General features: G+C 48.5%; 1 long non-coding RNA gene across 1 annotated transcript; it reads left to right on the top strand.

Moving 5' to 3' along the window:
- The first annotated feature begins 5,591 nt into the window (after positions 1 to 5,591).
- Positions 5,592 to 11,086, top strand: LOC139037815 (uncharacterized). Its single transcript, XR_011490731.1, has 2 exons — positions 5,592 to 6,210; positions 10,008 to 11,086. It is a non-coding gene; the product is annotated as an uncharacterized lncRNA (long non-coding RNA).
- The last annotated feature ends 208 nt before the right edge of the window (positions 11,087 to 11,294 follow it).

The raw sequence follows: 11,294 nt of genomic DNA, 5'->3' as shown, positions 1-11,294 counted from the left end.
AGTCCTGCTCCCTTGAAGCTGCTCTGCAGCAGGCGTCAATGATTGTCATTTTTGAGGACTTTGTCTCCCAAGCACTCTGCAAGAGCCCCTCCATTTTGTAAATATCCCTATGAAAAAAGTATTTCTATCGATCAGGATTCTTGATTACAAGCAAGGCCTGTCAACTCCTATGGGTTTAAAACAGGTGAAGGCGTTCAGTGACAACTTGGACATCATGATGGTTCACTTTATGTGCCAACTGGCTAGACTGGGTCATAGGTGCCCAGCTACTTGGTCAAACATTCTTCTGTGTCTGTGAGAGTGAACTTTAGATGAGATTAACACATATCTCAGTAGACTGGGTAATGCAGATTGCCCTCCCTGACGTGAGTGGCTCTTATCCAATCACCTGAAGGTCCAGAACAATATGGCTTACCCTCCCATAAGTAAGAGGTGACCTGATTGCCTTGAACTGAGACACTGGTCTTCTGTCTTTGGGCTCAAACTAAAGCAGCAGCTCTTCTTATGTCTTGTGTCTACTGGCTTTTTGGACTAGGACTTACACCATCATGTCTTCTAGTCTCCAGTTTGCTGACTACAGATCTTGAGACTGCTCAGCCTCCATAATCATTATGTGCTAATTTCTTATATTAAATTTCTCTATAGATCTATAGATAGATATATTATAAACAATAGGATGTGTATGTGTGTATATGTGTTTCTATTGGTTCTGTTTCTCTAGAGAACTTTGATTAATGTAGACATCTAGGGTAAATTCTGTGTAGGCTTCAGGTAGGGCTGGATCCAGGAGCTTAACCAACATCAGGAGGCTCTTTCGTCTCTTCCCAGGCATTAGACAAGATCTCTTCACACAGTACGTGTGATGATTGACACTGGCAACCCAGGCTCATGTCCTTCTAAACCTACCACTTTAAGAAAGAAAGAAAATCTCTCTACAGCCATCTGATTGACCTCACTTGGGTCTTATGTCTACTCCTGAATGGTGGCCAAGGGGATGTGCTACAGTGGCAGGGCACCAGGATGAACAGAACACAGGGAGCAGGAGAGGAGTCCTACAAAGCAAAGCTGGGCAAACCATGACTACTGGCCAAATAGGCACAGTTATGTCCATTTTACCGATGAGGGAGCTGTTTAAGTGACTGGCCTCTTGTAAGACTCAGGGCCAGGAACGTCATTGCTAGGATTCAAAAACAGGTCTGTCCATGGACTCTCAACCACTGGACCATATTGCCTCTCACCCATCAGTCCGTATCATGCAGCCAAAGTCTTCCAACACCCCAACCCTTGTTCAGTGCCCACCTTGTACCTGGCACACAGTAGGATGTGGTGTGAGTATCTTCCTTGCAGCTGGATGGACCCTTCAGCGCTTTGCTTCAGTGGTCCCACCAGACCTTTGTTTGAATTGTTCTCCCTGTTCAGCTCCAAGGAGGGACTGAGTGACAAGCTGAGTGTGCCAGAGGGTTGGCATCAGTTCCCCACAGCTGTCTCCATCCTCTGATACATTTTCATTCCCTTTGAGAGCAGCCCAATTTGGGCATCTCAAGAACAGATGTTTCTTAACAACCACAGTTTACCACGAGTATTTTTGGTCCCTTAATCTTGGTAAATTGTTGGGATTTTGCTGGTTCTCTGGGGAGCAGACAAAACAGCTTCCATCTCCGCCTTGTTTGAAATGATAGCAAGAGGCTGGCATCATGATTAGGCAACTGCATTCATTTTCTGTTGCAGCATATTGAATTGCTCCAGAACTTGGAGGCCTCAAATGATAAAAACATGTATGGTCTTGTAGTTTCTGTGGATCAGGGATTCAGGAGTGCCTTAGCTGGGTGGTTCTGACACAGGGTCTCTCTCGTGAACTTGCCATGGGGATGTCAGCAGGCTGTAGTCATCGGAAGGCTGAACTGGGGCTGGAGGCTCTGCTCCCAGGAAGACCCACTCCCACAGCTGCTGGCTGGAGTCCCGAGGGCCTCACCACCTGTCTCTCCACAAGGCTGCTTGAGTGTTCTCACATCATGGTGGCTGGATTCCCCAGAGTGATGATCCTCAAATGGGCGAGGAGGGAGGGCTCGCATCCTGGCCTTGGAAGTGACACCTGTCACTTTTGTCTTGTTCCGTTTGTTAGAAGCAAGTTAGGAGGTCCAGCCCACACACAAGAGCTCCCCTTTAAAATACATTGATTTGAGGCTGGGTCTTGGTTGTTACACTCGGGCTTTTCTCTAGTTGCAGAGAGCTAGGACATGTGGGCTCAGCAGTTTGGTGCATGGGGCTCAGCTGCCCCGCAGCATGTGGGAATCTTCCCATGCCAGGGCTCAAACTCGGGTCCCCTGCATTGGCAGGTGGATTCTAACCACTAGACCGCCAGGGAAGTCCAAGGGCTCTACCTTTTGAAAAGAGTATCAAAGAGTGGATGCATTTTTCACCAGCACAGGCACTGCCCTAGGGCACAACACTGGCCGCAGTTCTTTCCCTCCACCTGTGTCCCTGCTCTTCCCTGGGGACCGTGCAGATCTTTGGACTCGGTCTTGTGATTTTCTCGAATGAACAGAATGAAGCAGGAGAACTGTGTGCTGGTTCTGAGCCTGGACTCCAGGAGACTTCTCGGGTTCCGCTTCCCTTCTTGTGCTCTTGCCGTGGCCAGGAGATGGGTGTCCAAGCCAGCCCACTGATGTCAGGAGAGAATGAGACCATCATGGGTGGAGCAGAACAGACCCCCAGCGGAGCCTAGCCAGGCTCAACCAACCCACATTAGACACCTGCGCTAAATAAACACTGCTCCATGGTACTGAGATCTTGTGGCCGTTTGTTACATAGCATTTCAGTGGCTGTCTGTGCTTAACTGATGTAAGTATATGGGCTTGGGAATCAGCCAGTCTTGGATTCATATGTCAGGGTCACTACTCACCAGGTGTGTGGCCTTGGCCAAATTACTTCACTCTTTGGAGACTCAGTGACCTCATCTAGAAAATGGGACAATAATGCCACCTCCCAAATGGGGAGTTTTTGTGATGATTTAAATCATGCCTATAAAGTGTTTTCAAACTGTGCTGCTGGAGAAGACTCTTGAGAGTCCCTTGGACAGCAAGGAGCTCAAACCAGTCAATCCTAAAGGAAATCAGCCTTGAATATTCATTGGTAGGACCGATGCTGAAGCTGTAGCTCCAATCCTTTGGCCACCTGATGCAAAGAGCCGACTCACTGGGAAAGACCCTGACGCTGGGAAAGATTGAGGGCAGGAGAAGAGAATGAAAGACAATGAGATGGATGGATGGCATCACCAACTTAATGGACCTGAGTTTGAGCAAACTCCAGGAGATAGTGAAGGACAAGGAAGCCTGGTGTGCTGAAGTTCATGGGGTCTCCAAGAGTCGGGCATGACTTAGTGAATGAACAACAATAAAGTGCTTAGAGCAGTGGCTAGCACAGCTGTGACTATTGTTGGCAAAATACTCTGGGCCTATTGTCCCAACACTCAAGCGAAGCCAAGGGTATGATCTGACTCTCTAGCTCGGGCATCCGCTGTAGCTCCCTAGTTCCACGTTCCCAAGTGTAATCTCAAGACTTCCTTCCTCCTTCTTCCATTCTCACCAGCCACTCACCATCACTCTCTTACCTAATGGCCAGGACTAATGCCTGCACCTCCAACCCTGCACCTCCAACGAGCTCCCCTCAACACCAGGCCACCTCTTTGTCCTCGCTCACCTCCAGTGAGCCTGCCAGCCAGTCCTGAAGCTCCTGGGCCATACAGGAGGTAATGGCACAGGCTCTGGAATCAACCATATTGGGCTCTGAGTTCCAGAGTGAACTCTGGGTGACTTAGAGAAGTGACCACACCTCTCTCTGCTTTATTTCATCTGCAAAGTGGGGATTACCAGGACACTAACCTTATGAGGTAGCTGTGGGGGTTAGATCCTATCAGATATGCAGAATCATGTCCCTACAAATGGCATGTTTCATGTGTAAATACTAGTAGTTAACTTTTCAAATTATGATTTTCTCTGGATATATGCCCTGAAGTGGACTGCAGGATCATATGGTAGGTCTAATTTTTGTTTTTTAAGGAACCTTCTTACTGTTCTCCATAGTGGCTGCACCAATTTACATTCCCACCAACAGTGTAGGAGAGGTCCCTTTTCTCTACACTCTGTCTAGCATTTATCATGCATAGACTTTTTGTTGATGGCCATTCTGACTGGTGTGATGTGAAGGATACATGCAGCCCAATGTTCACAACAGCACGATTCACAATGGCCAAGATGTGAAGGCAACCTAAATGTCTATCAACAGAGGAATGGATAAAGAAGATGTGATACAGATATGCAATGGAATATTATTCAGCCATAAGAAGGATGAAATAATGCCATTTGCAGCAAATATGGATGGACCTAGAGATTATCATACTAAGTGAACTCAGAGAAAGACAAATAATGTGTGATATCACTTATATGTCGAATCTTAAAAAAAAAAAAAACCCAACACAAATGAACTTATATACAAATCAGAAACAACCACAGACATGAAAAAAAAAAAAAACTTAAAGTAACCAAAGGGAAAGAGTAAGGGAGGACAAATTAAGGGTTTGGGGTTAACATATACATACTACTATATATGAAATAGATAACCAACAAGGAAGGACCCACTGTATAGCAGAGAACTATATTCAATATTTTGTAATAACCCACAACAGAAAAATATTCAAAAAAGAACACATGAATTTATATATATTTATATACACACACACATACACACACACATATATATGAAAGACTGAATCACTTTGTGTATACTTGAAACGAACAAAACATCATGAACCAACCATACTTCAGTTTAAAAAATAAGTTAATAATTACTGTCCGTAACAGTGGTTTCTCCATCTGTAAATGAAGGGGCTAGATTTATCCTGTGTGCACTTAGGACACTGACATCGGAAGCAGAAGCTAAAGGGCTCGGGAGCAGGGGGTAGGGGAGCCCCCAAGACAGAAGTCCAGGCCCCCCTTCCACTCTTATCCAACAAGCTCTTATCTGTGTTGCATATTGAGATGGCTTATGCTAGATTATCCAGAAAAGAATTTCATTTCTTTTAAAAAAAAAGGAAAGCATTGGATCAGATGGTTTTCCAGGACCATCCCAGCTTCACATTTTGGGACTTGGGGTGAAATTCCAAGAGGAGCCAACTAAGGACACGAGGGGTCCGCAGTGACTTCAGGACCAAGACGAAGCTAGGGAGGGCCCAGCGTGGCACAGCGCCCACTCTGCTCTGCCGCCCCCAGGGCACCCACTCTCTGATGGCTCTTCTCCTCTGTGCTCCGCTTCCTTTTGTATATTTTAAACCCCACTTCTTGGCTCCCAGCCCCAGGCCGCTAGAGGGAAACAATTTGAGAGGGAAATTCCTTTAACCGTGAAGACACAACGCTAACCAGGTCAACTCTGCAAGATGAAAGACCAGCGGTGGGAATCAACAGAGGGGCGCCCTTCTCGGGGAGCAGGGGGTTGGGGGGAGAGGCTTTTGACCTCCCCTTCCTTTATGATCTTTTCTGAAGAGCTTGTTTTGATTCTGTGGTTGCCACGATACAGGAGTGTCAGATGGCGTTTCTGACAGGCCACGTGGAGGACTCTTTGTGTCAGTTCCACTGTGTGGCAAGAACACAGAGGTTGGCCAAGCTTCAGGTCTAGGCTGGGGGTGAGCGAAGGAAGGGGGAAAGGGGCAGCCAGGGGTCTGAGGAGGAGGCAGGAGGGCCTGGAGATCTACAGTAACAGCCACAGGGACCCAACGCAGGGGCACTGCCTGAAGAACGTCCATTCATTCTGACATGCTGTGTGATCTACAGAAAGATTCTCTACCTCTCTGAGCCTCAGTCTCCTTGTCTCTCCAAGAGGAAAATAACACTTGCCTGAACAACCTCAAGAGGGTGAGGAAACGTAAGTGATAAAAACAAAAGTGGATCTTTGCTGAGTTGTCTATTATCCAGCATGCATCATTTCATGTAATCTTTGTGACACCTCATTTTATGGATGACAAAGGAGAGATCCAGAGAAGTTAGTCACTTGTCTGAAGTCACAAAGTCTGAAGGAGGAAGCTGTTACATAACTCCTTTCACACTCTGTCCTAAGCTCAGTTTACAACAGCATGAAATTTCAAACACTTACATGACACCACTGTGCTCCAAGAGCTTCGCCAGCATTACTTATTATATCAATCCTCACAACAGTAAGGTAGGTACTGCTATTATGCCTAGTTTTATGAGTAAGGAAACAAGGGTTATTTAGGCTCAGCTGCAGTGTTCTTATTCTCAGCACAAAGAGCCACAGGGCCACAAGAGAGGTTCACGCGGCTTAGTTTATAGTCACACCAGATCAGAAGGAACATCCATCGATACCCATCTACATTGGATGGGATGAGTGACTTGCAGTGTGTCTGTACCACGAAACATTCCCTATCTGTTAAGAAGCATGGTCTAAATCTACATGTTAATATCACGAATAAGTCTCAGAAGCATGATACCGAGAGGAGAATTTAAGTTATGAAAGCATACACTGAATATAATGTTTATGTCAAGTCTGGAAACAAGACTAAGCATAGTTTATGGATAGTCACGTAGGGAGTAAAAGTTAAAAATTAAGACACAAGCGGTCACCTTAAGGCAGAAGCGGGAAAGGGGGCGGGTGCAGGAGGACACTGCTGTACCGCGTTGTGTGTGCGTGCTGAGTCCCTCAGCCGCGCCCGACTCGCTGCCGTCCCACGGACTGTAGCCCACCAGGCTCCTCTGTCCATGGGGTGTTCCAGACAAGAATACTGGAGTGGGTTGACATTTCCTTCTCCAGGGGATCTTCCCCGCCCAGGGATTGAACCATGTCGCCTGCCTTGTAGGCGGACTCTTTTTCGACTGAGCCACCAGGAAAGCACACTGTACCATATTAATAACATTTCTTATTTTAAAATGTCAGAAGAAACAAACAAATGTGCTTTGAAAAGTTTAACAGTCCTGGACCACATGGAACACTGCAAGTAGATGGCAGGACGCCTAAGTGCCCCATCACAAGGAGTGGGTGCACCGATGTTTCACTCCATCCTTCACCCCCACCCCAACAAGGCAGGCAGCAGCCCTCTCTTGTCAGTCCAGTGTCTCCCTGTTTTCCCCAACTTCCTCCCAGCCAGAGAAGTGATCTCTACTGCCAGTCAAGGACCAAGTCACTCCCTTGCTCAGAGCCCCTCAGAGCCCTCCAAGGGCCATCTACGGAAAGTTTGAAGGGCTACCTCCAAAAGGTTGGAAGACGGTCCGCCACCCCCCCTCTCATCACAGCTGTGTGTCTACTCACGACTCACTTGTAAAATCGAAGGTAAACTTCAGCCGTTTTCATTCAAAACCAGATCACAGTCACCTTTTGTTTGCATAAAACAAAAGGACGCAATGGCCCTGTCCTCTCATTTAGCCCTCAGATTTCCCTCTGTTTCATCTGCACCTCTTGCCCTCCCTGCTCTCCTCCCCTCAAGGCTTCAAGACCAAAAGACCGCAGGCAGCAAACACACCCCAATTCCTTCCACTGCCTCTTCCCAGAATCACCAGAAAGACACAAGAAGGTTGAGCTGCGTGTGTGCGTGTGCATGCGGGCACAGGTGCCCACACACGGCACACATTAAAAAGTAAAATTCTAAAATTCTTTTCCTGTTTATGACTCCATATCTGTTTTTAACAGATTTGCTATGTACAATATACGTCAAATATATACCTAACATATATGTACATATTAAATGCAAAGACATTTTGAGTATTTTAGACACCCAAGGCTATCTGCTTGCCAGTAACAAAGTCCCTGCCTCCAGACCTCAGTTTTCCCATCTGTAGGTGGCAGACTTGCCCCCTCACTTGCAGCTCTGACAGTTTATCTGACTCTATCTCATACAAGGCAATGAGAAAACACCTACTCTGCAGTTTGTCCTAAATGTGGCCCTCCCTGTCCGCACCCTGGCCTAAAATCCCATCCTCTATGACCCCACTCACTATCCTCTTTAAAAATATACTTACCCATCCCCCAGGGTAAGTATCCCTAATTCTAGGATCTCCAGTTCTCAGCGTGGGGTGTCTGCACCCCCAGGAGCTATTTGGCTGTTTGGAGTTACAACTCGAGGCTACTACTGACATCTACTGGACAGAGGCAAGCAACGCCGCTAAACAACTGTAATGCATAGGACTGTCTCATGCTCAGTCGCTCAGTCTTGTCCAACTCCTTGTGGGCCCCCAACGCGCTTGTGTAGCCCAACGCGCTCCTCTGCCAATGGAATTTTCCAGGCAAGAATACCAGAATGAAGTACCATTTCCTACTCCAGGAGATCTTCCCGACCCAGGGATCAAACCTGCATCTCCTGCATTCACAGTTGGATTCTTTACCACGGAGCCACCTGGGAAGCCCCCAGTCAGTCCCAGGACCCACATCAGGAGAGCAAGGTTCAGAGGCCTGCCCTAGGCTGAATGCAATTGTCGAATATTTTTTTTATACTCTCTAGACTAGGGGGTCCCCAACCTCCAGGGTTTAGTCCCTGATGATCTGAGGTGGAACTGATGTAACCATAATACAAATAAAGCACAATAAATGCAATGCACTTGAATCATCCTGAAACCATTCCCCCATTCCCGTAGTCAATGGAAAAATTGTATTCCATGAAACCAGTCCCTGGTTCCAGAAAGGTTAGGGACTGTTGCTCTAGATCGAGATGGCTGGGAAGACATCAGAGGAGGAGGAAGAACTGAAAGTTTAAAAGAGACAAATACCTTCGTTCCTGAGCAGCTCGGCACTGGGCTCTGGGCTCTTCACTTCCAAGGACCTGTCAGGCACTGGGCTTTGGACTCTTCGCTTTGGAGGACCTGTCACCGAACAAGGCACAAACACTGTTTTCAGATAAGAACATTAAGGCACAATCAGTTGAGGCCACACAGCTGTGAAGAGGCAGGGCTCACATCTCACCCTCTGATGGGTTCCGGAGTCTGTGCTCTGCAAGGACTCATGGGGGGTGGTCACCACTTCACGGAGGAGGGGGAGGAGGGGGAGGAGGGGGAGGAGGGGGAGGAGGGATCCTCACCAGCTCGGGGAGCAAGACAAGCTTTGCGCCCTGCTGCCTGGTCTTCCTTAGACTGAGACAAGATCAGTTTTAAGGAGGTTGTCCTCTTGGCCACCCCTGATCTCTGGGCTGGACTACCCATTCATTCCTTCCCTCTTTCCTTCATGCATTCAGTATCTATTAAGCCTCAACTATGCGCAGGCTCTTGAACACACAGAATGCACATCAGACCTCTTCTCTGCTGTTAGGGGAGACTTCAGTCTAGGATGGAATGGAAATGAAGTAAGGAATCAAAGAAATGTAAAACCACACTGTGCTTAGGCCTTCGGAAAACAGATGAGGGACTTCCCCAGCGGCACAGTGAATAAGAATCTGCCTGCCAAAGCAGGGGACATGGGTTCGATCCCTGGTCTGGAAGATCCCACATGCCATGAAGCAACTAAGCGTGTGAGCCACAGCTACTGAAGCCCACGCTCTAGAGCCTGGGCTCCTCAACAAGAGAAGCCACCGGAGTAAAAAGCCCGCACACTATAACAAACAGTAATCCCCACTCACCACAAGGAGAGAGAGCCCACGCACAGCAACAAAGACCCAGTGCAGCCAAAAATAAAAGTAAATAATTAAGAAAAAAAAAAAAGACTAGCTCTCAAAGGTTTTGTGAGTCATGATTAGGGTCTTTATCTGGAGGGCAACAGGGAGCCATAGCGGGTTTAAGCAGGAGAGTGTCACGATTGGGTCTGCATTTTTGAGTGGATTCCGTCTGACTGCTGTGTGGAGATGGGACTGACAGAGCAGAAGGAACGCAGAGGGACCTATGAGGAGGCTGCTGGGATTGTATGCTTGGATTGGGGAATTAGTGAGTAGTGGGTGCATTTAACAGAAATTCAAGAGGTCAAAGGGTGATGGAAATTCAGGAGACCAACCCTGGGACATCACATACCTGTTTTGTTTCCAGCATCTCCTCAGGGCAGCTCTGCCAAAGCTTCCTGATGTCCAAGTCCGAAGCCCATCAACTCCCCCCTTTCCGACGGGACCAAACGTTTGCTTTTAGGAGGATGTCACTGCAGGTTCTGAGGTGGGCCTGCCCTCCAGCCCAGGTTCCCGGCACGGCCTGTCCAGAGGAGGTGCATGAAACTGCAGCCCCGCCCCATCAGCCGGCATCAAAGGCCCCAGCGAGGATGAGGCGCGGGAAGGGCTATTTTAGGTTCCTTATTTTTAAAGCCGGGGTCAGGGCGCCCCGCCACTTAGCATCTCCAGGACTGGAAGCTTCCATGGGCACCCCCTGACCTCCCACCGGCCCAACACCAGAGAGAGACAGGAATGGCTTCAGAGCTGCACAGTAACCGTGGGCAGCCAGAAAAGGGTCCCTCAGAATGGCTGGTGAGGGATTCGGAGCATGGAGGCTCAAAGGCAGCCCGAGTCCTGGGTTTCGACACCAGTTTTTTCACTTTCTCTCAGAGTGGCCTTGGGCAAGTCATTCCCTCCTCAGTGACTGTTCAGCTGCTCCTCTGTAAAATAGGAACCACCCGCGGGTGGCTATAGGTCAGAGTTAGTCACCTGTCCTATAACAACCTGTAGCTGCCCTGCACGCTGTGACTGACAGGACTTGTTTCCAATCAGAGCTGTGGGGAAGGGGGCTCTGAGGACGATGCTCTGCTGACACCTGGTGGCTGAAAGCGGAAGTGGCTCCTGGAGGGCGGAAAGGAGAAGCCACGCGCTGTGTGGAGACCAGAGGATAAAGGGAGCGGTCCACGCGGAGGGAGGGGTAAAGTGGGGGACAGAGCACAGCCCCCCTGTGACAGACGGACGAAGAAGGGGAGGAGGATGAAGGGGGAAGATAGGGATCGAATGGGGAGATAGAAAAAAACAGGCGGAGAGACGGAAGAGTTAAAGACACAAAGATGGAGAAAGAGGCAGAGGTACCAGCAGAAATAAATGCAGGTCCCAAGAGAGACAGAAGAGGGGTAGATAGGGACTTCCCTGGTGGCCCAGTGGCTAAGACCCTATTTCCAAATAAAGTCGCGTTCTGAGGTATTGGGAGTTAGGGCTTCAACATAATGAACTTTGAGGGGGAAAACAATTCAACTCGTTATCACCACCATGGTTCTACTCCAAGCTACTGCCATCCCCCCCCCACCCCCCCAGAGGAAGCTTCCTGGGGGCAGGGGCTGTGTCTGCCTTCCTTTGTAGCCCCTACTCTGCCCATTCCAGGAACAAAACAGGTGCTCGGTGACTGCTGGCT

The sequence above is a fragment of the Odocoileus virginianus genome, chromosome 12 (genome assembly GCF_023699985.2).
Source record: "Odocoileus virginianus isolate 20LAN1187 ecotype Illinois chromosome 12, Ovbor_1.2, whole genome shotgun sequence".
NCBI lineage: Eukaryota > Metazoa > Chordata > Mammalia > Artiodactyla > Cervidae > Odocoileus > Odocoileus virginianus.
Note: the sequence above shows the minus strand (reverse complement) of the source record. Positions and strands in the feature narration are given on the sequence as shown.